This window comes from Leptosomus discolor, chromosome 11 (genome assembly GCF_034619465.1).
Source record: "Leptosomus discolor isolate bLepDis1 chromosome 11, bLepDis1.hap2, whole genome shotgun sequence".
NCBI classification, from domain to species: domain Eukaryota; kingdom Metazoa; phylum Chordata; class Aves; order Leptosomiformes; family Leptosomidae; genus Leptosomus; species Leptosomus discolor.
This window is the reverse complement of record NC_141401.1, coordinates 6,088,589-6,098,190: the sequence shown is the minus strand read 5'-3', so window position 1 is coordinate 6,098,190 and position 9,602 is coordinate 6,088,589.

Genomic DNA, 9,602 nt, shown 5'->3' with positions numbered 1-9,602 from the left:
TTAAAAGAAGGAGAACTCCCTCTTAAAAAAAAAATAGGAAAAATATCTTCAGAGTGAATAGGGTACTTTCACTTGAATAAGTTGAACATAATGTTGCTGAATTAAAATCTCTTCCTTTTGTCTTCCCGAAACTTCTGTAGTCACAGTGAAGTTTTCTGCAGTTTTGAGGTAGGAAGGAGTCAGAATGGTGGTTTTGCTTCAAAAAAAACCCAAACAAACAAAAAACACCTGTACTTACAGCAGAGGCAGCTTTGAGAGCCACACTCTCCTCACACACACTCTCTCTCCCTCTCTCTGTTCAGCTTCATTTGATAGCTATGAACTGTGGATAAAGAATAAATATGGCTTTTCAGTGCCCTAGGACTCTCACCTGACTTATTTATGTCTGACCTGGTAGAACACCACTGACCTTGGAAAGTTTAATTGAGGCTGGGATTATATGGCACTGCTTGAGGCCACCTGAATTTAGAGGGTGTGACACACACTTTCTCTCTCTTACTGACTCTCTCTCATCTGCCGGGGGATGTATGTGTGGGTGCTTGTGTGCACATTTGTGCACCCCAAATTGAGCCTAGCATCGGGAAATACCCTGCCACAAGCCTACAGTGTGCAGTGCCATAAAGGAAAAGAATACTCTTGCCAGGCAGACAGCATGAATATGTTAGGGTTGTCTGTTTTTTACGGGTTTGTTGTCTTTTTTTCTTTTCCTGGCATGTTTTCTCTGAGATCTGATTTTTACAGTTGACTCTTAACTTTTTATAACCTGATTCTGCCTAAGAACTGAGAACTTAAAGCGTGAAGGAGAAAGAATTATATGGACACTGATTATACACTTGTACATATTGTGTTTAACATTCTGTAATTAAATTTAATTAAAGCATATGATGAACGCTGATCATTTTCACTACTTTTGGTTTTCAGGAAAGTTATAGATGCTTAAAACTCCCCCCATTTAAGTTAAATGTAAAGAGAGGAAAAAAAGGCAAAAAAAAAAAAGATCCATAAGACTGAAAGGTGGAATGAAATGAAATGGCATAGATATCTGTTAGCCAAAGAGTACTATCTTTCCTACTGGAGGTTGTCCCTAGATGGATATAAACAGCTCTCATCTGGGTTTCTTCAAGGCAGAGGCCAACAAATATGCCGTATTATGCATGGAGTCTTTTTATGGCACAGACTATTGTCCACTGGAGACCAAGCAGACACCACTAAGCAAACCTCACCTAAGGCCACAGGCAAGCATCAAGCCCAAAGGGGATTCCCCTCCCATCAAAAGCACTCTTGCTTTTCCAGTCTGTAACATATATTTTCCTTGTCAGTCAAAGTTTATCAGCGCCAAAGCCCTGAGACAGCCTGGCTTGAGCCACACAGGTAGATGTGAAACGTTGGAAAGGTTAAAATATTCCTGGATGGAAACAGTCTACAAAATGTCCTCAGAAATAAAACAGCTCCACGATGATTCAAAGGCCAAAATTATCCATCCTATGCCTTATTTCTAACATGCTGCCCAGCTTGAAACTGTGACCATTTTCTGTTTGTAGGTGTCATAGGAAATGAAATGAGGAGTGGGTTGCTGTTAAGAGCAGCTGCAATTCCCCTACCTCTCTCCAACAGGCTATGCCATGAATCAGGAAGTATTTTATTATTTTTATAGTTCTGTGCAGTGACGTAAAGCTTACCTGAGTCCCTAGCAAGGTGGTACCAAGATGTAGATACATTGAAATCCTGGACAGGCTGTCAATTAATTGTGTGCTGTTTACAATTCATGGTCTGATTCCCAGTCTATATTGCTAAACCCACAAAAATTGCCAGCTAGGGATAATTGCATCTGCACAGGAAAATATCCAAGATGGGTGAAGAAAGCACAACAGTAAAGCTATCTGCAGCTGTCTCTCATCATTGATGACATCCTACAGACATTGCAGACAAACTGTATTTTTGGAAGTCTCTGGTGAACGGAAGAGATTTTAGAATGAATAACAGATCTTGAGAGGGAATTCTGCCTTTTTCTCTCTTTTTTAGCAATCCCTCTCTTCTCATTTGGTGAAGCAGCAGCTGAAGTGGCAGACCTTTCCAATAGCCAAGAATAACACTAGTCCATGTAGCTGAACTGTTTCAACAGAGCTACTCTCTGCTCCACAAACCAATTCAATATGCTACACCACTGCCATCTGAGAGCCCAGCTCTGAACATCTGGGAAGCTGAATACACACCCAAATCCAAACATTGCCACTACTGATCACATTAACATTTACTGATTTAACTGATTTTAACTCAGTTTCTATCCAATTTAACAGCTACCAGCCTTTACCATGCTCTCAGTACTACTGGTCAAGATTTCAGGATTCACTATCTTGCTACAGCTACCAGCCTTTACCATGCTCTCAGTACTACTGGTCAAGATTTCAGGATTCACTATCTTGCTAATACCACGCTTAAGTCCCTAAGCAGGCCAGTAAGGCTGTCCCATAAGAACATAATTAAATCTATAAACTAAATATATATATATAGTCTCACCATTAATCTGGACCTTCAATATAAGCTGACCTGTATTTATTTATTAACAAATGGGAAAACAACATTAACACAGATACATTTCTCAAGCACTAGAGACAATAACAAAAAAAAGTGCCAGGAAAAAAAAAAAAAAAAGATTTTTTTCTGTGATCCTTATTTATTACATTTTTAATAGAAAGTCAGTGGAGGTCTTATCTGATGTTATTTGGTTTAGATTCCATGGTATTTTTTTGTATTTGACCAAATTCCCTTATCTTCTCATTGCTTGTGTTCTGCTCTGCCAGCATCCAACAAACTGATATACTTATCTTCAATTTTATAATAAAGTTCTAGCTTCCACAGGATAAAAAAAGAGAGACACTGAGGAAAGGAAAATTGCATCCAAGATACTAAACATATCAGGCATGTGTGAGTGTCAAGGAATCCAACAGTTAACCTTCTTCTTACTATAGAAACTTTAATTGTTAAAAGACATTTGACTCAAGGACTCATGACTATTTTTCTTTTATTTAAATTCTTAGTTATTCCTGTTCGTATGGTCAAATTAAGAAAACTGTAATGATCTCAGGCACTATCCAGTGATTATTTTGAAGCAAGGTTGGCGATCATTAGTTTTCTGTGATTGCAGTTAATAACCAAAAGTGAAAAGATAATTAGAAGCGACAATTCTGAGGCAGGGAATATAAACCAAGGGCTAATGAGCAAGTTATTGTGCAAGCATCCATCTCCTCTTCAGAGCTTTATTCCCCACTCTGTCATGACATTTTTCCTTTCTCTTTCTTCTTTAGGTTTCACAGTTGCAATAGCTCTTCCCTATCTCCTCACCACTCATTCTTTCCATAGCTCTACCAAGAATTACCTGAAAATCATTACAAACAGCTGTCTCCTTACTTGGCTTGTTCCTTTCTTCTGCTCATCTCTTGTACACTTGACTTACCTTAATTTGCAGTGAGCATGCTCTTTCTTGGTTTTACCCCTTCCTCAGAGGTCCCATCTTAGGCAGAGTCTCTTCCCTCTCTGTATAAGCCAAGTTCAGATTTGCAAAGCAAACAAACCTTCAATCATGCGTTTGCTTGTCTAACTTATAACCAAGGCATGTTTGCTAAGAGCTGAGGACAAAGACACAACATTTTTTGCCATTTTTTGTTATAATTAAACAAAAACAAAAGTGCAGGATTCACAACTAAAGGGCCGAAGAGATGGAAGAGGACAGAGAACAAGAATATACGTCAGGAGCCAGATTCCCAGCTGAAATAAATCAGTCTCATCAGCTAGAGTGGAGCAACACCAATTTAAAGCAACTGAGGATCTGGCCCAAGGTTAGGTTTATTTTACTTTGACAAAAAAAAACACATCAATAGAATCAGAAAACAACGAACATGGCCCTAGTACATCAAGCTGGGCTGGGTCTGAAGAAAGGAGCTAAATGGCTTATTATATAGATGTTATATTTTGACAAAATGTGACAACTACACCTTTTCATTTCCCCAGTGGCCTTCAGGAGATTGAAAATTTAGTATCCTATAGAACACTTTAAGCTTGAGAAACTTCTTATGGTTTCTTAGGAGTCCTGGAAACTGTGAATGAGATTACAATGCTTTATATTAACTTCTCTCAGCTTGTGAGAGATAAGCTAGTGGACTGATACCAAAGTCTCCTCCTTGTCACTGATCTGCAGAAGTGGTACATCTGAAACTACAAATGCTTTCCCTCCAAGTCAGAAAACGAGCCATTTGCAACAGTAACTCCACATTTTTTCACAGCCCTGCCAAGTTCCAGGCCAGAAGTGTCAGCATTGCCACGGCTTCTGATCTTGTGCAGCCATCAGTTTAAAATGTGCAATTTCCATGCACATCTATTCTGGGCTCAGTGCAATTTCAATCCCCAGGACAGCCAAGGCATGGTGAGATCAAGTCTGCTTACTCTGCTTCAAAGTCAGGTTGACTGAATAAGAAATAAAAAGAGAATAGTAAGACAGAACAAAAAAAAAACCCAACAAAAAAAAGAAAATTCTTGTAAGTTTTCCTGTCCTTCCTTTTTGCCCAACTGACAGTGTCCAGTAAAATCCATTAGAATATTTTCTTGCAGGGAGTGGATGAAAGAATAAGCTGCTATGTCAGGCCTTTTCAAAGGCTTGTATTACCTGCAGGTTATTCAGCTGCCCTCAGAGGAAAGTGTGTGTGATTTTTGGTATCTGAGCACACAGTATTAACAATATCAGATCTCCCCAAGGTTCCACAGATGGAGATCCACAGAGGAGACATTTTGTTGTGGGTCATCCGAGCAAGGGAGTTTGTGGCTCTGCTACGCACTTTTGTGCTCTCTCTGTTTCTCAGTTTCAGCTGATGAAGGGAATATTAGCACGTACCTCTTGAAAGCACCTTTTCTAGAAACCCACCTGGAGCCTGGGGTATTCTTCTCAAGTCAGAATGAAGCGTTTTGAGCAATTTACTGACTGCTCTTAAGTGATCCACAAGCATTGAAACAATGCTGACTTCCTCACATCTGCATTTCAAAGATTGGTCCTAACATATTTATATTCCTTGTCATGGTATCTCTCAAAATCATGATGTTCTGGGAAGGAGAAACATCACCAGATGCTCTTGATTGGTGCAATGAACCACCCACAATGTCTGTCCTTCCCAAGATTCTTAAAGCAGCACAAGACTGGAGAGACCTGGGCCCACTTTAGCTCCTGATTCAACAAATTTCTAAGACATTTTGTATCTTATAGTGCAACAAAATCCCCAAAGGACTATTTACCACTGCCTGCTGTTAACATCAAAAATCTTTTGGTAAACCCTCCTCCATAATTTGGGAGTTTCATACTTTGTACCTGTGGGAAAATTTAGTTCTGGGAGGTTGCTCTGTACCTTGGGGAAATTGGAGTCCTTGAATCAGTCTTTTAGGCTGAGAATTTCCTTTTTGAGGAGGTGGGAAGTGGCTGAGAAACTCATTGAACTGAAAGACCACAGGAGAAACACAACACCACGGAAGTATTAAAAGAATCCAGAGGAATTCCTGGGTCATGAGGCTACAAGGCAGTCCTGCTGTCCTCTTCAGATGAAGTGCTCTAAAGAAATAAGGTGAGCAAGCTTTTTTTATTATGTTACTTCTATGTGTGTTTACAGTATGTCTTACCTGGAACAGTAATATCTATCTGGGCTAGCACAGATCTAGGGTGCTTCTTATCTAGGGCTTGTGGACAGTTTATATTCTGCAATAGAATCTCTACCCTGCAAAAGACCAAGGTTACTCTTAAGTTTCTGCTGTGGTGGGGACAATCTTTTTCTTTTTCTCATGCTGTGTAGACATATTTAAGAGTTTGCTGTGCATCCATAGCTAAAGATGAGATCAAAGACCTATTTTTTTCTGTCCAGCACAAGAAGCTGAATTAGAAGGCCACAGACTGTTACTCCCACAGACCTTCAGTACAAAACATTTCCTTAGAGTACTGTCAGCTTGAAAGTTAAGACCCTACTACTTCAGCTAGCTTCTTGTGTGACCAGTTGGACTGAAATCAGGCCAAAATCTTTTGGAAGTTTAAGTAGCCTTTTTCATTCTCCATTTTTATATTTTCTCAAGCATCTAAAATTTTCAAGTCCAAGCAAATGATTCTATTTGAAATATTGCAAGAGATGTCCGGTTCCTCTGCGGTTTTGAAAACAGTTTTGCATCTGCAGTGCGTTCATGCAGACAAGCCTCAGAAAAGCTTCGCAGTTTGCATGTCTACCAACTTATCACAAATATATCTTTTTACACTCATATTCAGATCTTCGCGTGTGGAAACAAGAAAAATAAACTCATGGATGAAACAAAACGTGTACATACACATGCACTCATATTTACTTACATGTACCAGATATAAATCCAACATTCATCATTCAGGCAATAATGTTACAGTCATCAATCCTATCTGCTTTTCATGACATTAAAAAAAAAAGGAGTATTTGTATTCGAGCCCCTTTGCTTTCCAATTACTATCAGATCTTGGGTAATGTTACTCTGTGTGTGTGTGTATGTGGGCGTGTGCACCTGGACATACATCTATGCATATGTGCCTATATATAGATATGCACTTCTGTATTTTGCACTTCAGTCTTTTTTCTTCGGGTATTTTTTATGCTTATTTACCATTTCCCCTAGCCTGCTTTCTTTTCTTCTCAGCCCGCTAAGTACCACAGTTTCAACTGTATAAAAGGCACAATTTGATTTACAGTGTTAAGAGATTTTAAACAATATATCTAATGCCACTAGGGGCCTGAAGCAACATCCTGAAGCAACAGGCTATCTTTCCCTAGGCTTAAAAATTAAGATTCACTGGAGTATGAAGGTCAATGGGAGACTCGGGAAAGGGCAAACGGTCTGGTATGATTACACTATGTCTGAACCAAGCTGGCTTTCCCAACAAAAATGTGTCAAGTAATACAGACAACTCATAGATACGAATTTCTCCTCTGTGCTTCTGCCAGCTCTATATTTGAAGAATCCTGCCAAAGAGTTTAGTCCCAAACCTTGTGTTTTATATTAAATAACAGGATTTAATAAGAACTGTTTATATTTTCATGACATCAGAAAAATGTAGTAATAACCTATGGAAAAATTCCTCTTTCCCAAGCTCAAATTTTGACATATCCTGAAACACAGAAACTGAACCACAACTATTACTGAATGACAACCAGCAAGAAAAGGTCCATCTGCAGCTCCTCCCTGCCCTTCTCCAGGACTGTGCATCCAGCCTGTGGCCTCTTCCTTGCTGGCTTTTTTTCTCAGCACAGTTCAACAGCACACAGAGGACCGGAGGAGCCAGCAGCAGTAATTTCTGAATGTCGCCCTTGATCAGTGGACATCCTCGGCCCAAATGAAACCAGAACACCTGGAAAAGGTGACCAGAAGAGGGACCATAATGCAAAATGCTTTTAGGGTCAACAGTATGGTCCCCCACTGCTCTCTTCCATGAGACTTACCCACTCCTAGATCTTGTGTTTGTACAAAGCAGGTGTAAGCAACAACTTCAGCATTAGTCGATGCCAAGCCTATAGATATCACTGTGTGCAGTTAAATGAGAACTTCCTGGAGGCAACAGATGTATTACAAGGACACAGTAAAAGCAACCGTATGCTGCCACAGTGAAAAATCTAAGTGTCCTGGTCATCCAGAAGGTGGGAGCAATTGGGAGATAAATCAGCTGATTTAGGTTTTGGTCCAATGAGACAAAAGTAAGAGATCAACACACATGATTAAAAGCAATTAGAGGTCAGATCCATTGAACTCAAAGATGCAATGGAAGGTTTTGACTGATGAGGAGCTACAGCTTCATTTGGGACATCTGACAAACATATCGTCCCAGATGCCCATCCTACCGCTCCTTCCACAGCTATGTGAGCTATGGAGTCAATCAGCTCCTGAACTACTGAAGTTTGGCATATGCTGTTTGAAAACCAGCTGAAATTGGTGATGATTTACCATAAAATCCTGTGCTGTAAATGATGGTGTGTCTGACAAGCAGTATAGATATCTTTGCAGCAGAGGCTGAGGCTGGAGGAGCAGCCTCATCAAACATCCCATGAAAAGCCATTTTGTCAATCAAACCCTTTGTAACAGACCTACACATCAGGATTTCAGTGTAGGAAATTCACTGTTGTTGAGAGATATGACAAGGCCTCCGAACTCACACAGACTTACTTCAAAATACGACTAAGTGGGACGTAAGAGGGAGGTATCTGTTGCACTGACCCCTGTGCAGAATTTCAGTCTAATGGGTCTGTCCTCTACAAGGGAGATCTGGTCAGAGATAACACATTACCCAAAACCATCTGAACTTCCCACAGATTCTTTCTGCAAAGGAACAGAAATTAAAGTGAAACAGCAAAAATAGTTCTTTCCCACTCTCTCATTGTTTTCCCCTTCCCCGGATACATCACTATTGACTCAATTATGTAATAACAGCAACAATAGAAATAAGAGGTTGGGAAAAAAGACATATCTTATATGCTAGCAAAAAGATCAGTTCTATCATAATATTAGCCACATATGGTCCAGTGTTAGTTACCAGACCTTGAAAACTGGGAAAAAAGGCATAAATAGGAAGGTTAACACAGTTCTGGCTGAGTGGGGAAATGAGAAGGCCAAATGTACATTAGTCAAAGAAAGAAAAATAATATCTCAGAAAATGAATAAGAGATAACTATCCTCAGAATAATACTATATAAATACATTTGCTGTAGGTCACATAAAAGATTCATGGCACACACATGTACAGGTCAAATTACCTTTAAATATTAAATTTCTTTCCAGCGGGGAAGAATTTCAGATTTATGCTGTTTTCATAAAGAAAAAGGATGCACCCTATGCATTATTATTTGCTGACAAATGATAGCTTCTGGGTTTGCCTGAAAGATATAGGTTAGAAACTGTCTTTTTCATGATTAAAAAAAAAAAAAAAAAAAAGAGTGAATCATCATGAAATTTGTCTCTTCCCCAATAAGTTTTTGCTTTCTTTTGGCTCATTAAATCTATATTTTTCTATTGTGGAACTACAGAAGTTAGCATTGGAGAGCACCACTCAGGTCACTTAAAGTAACCTATTTCCCTGCTAATGCAGCATTTTTTCCCCTGCAGCACATTTTGGGCAGTCTGGCTTTAAAAGATGCAGCAACAAGGTTACACTATCCCCTGGAGACATGTTTCCACACACACCTCAATGTTCAGACATTTTCATATTAACAGGTCTAAGCAGGAATAACAGAACCACAAAAACTTATAACAAAAATAAGGTATGAACTCAAAGCTTGGCATGTAATGGCACAGAGTGGTAAATCTATCGAACAACGGGTAACAAACTATTACTACTGAATTTATGGTTCCAGTTTGGTTTTTATCAGTTGAAAATGAATGTGTTATTATCTCTTGGTTCTTTGATGGTCTCTGTGGAACGAGCTGTGACTCTTCCAGATGGATATCTATCAAAGTGTGTGACCAGCTTCGCATGGATGGCCCTGAAAACTGAACAGAACTCTTGATTACAGTCAAGCAACTCATTCATTTAAAATATATCTAAATGCCTGGTACAAGCTTATAATAAA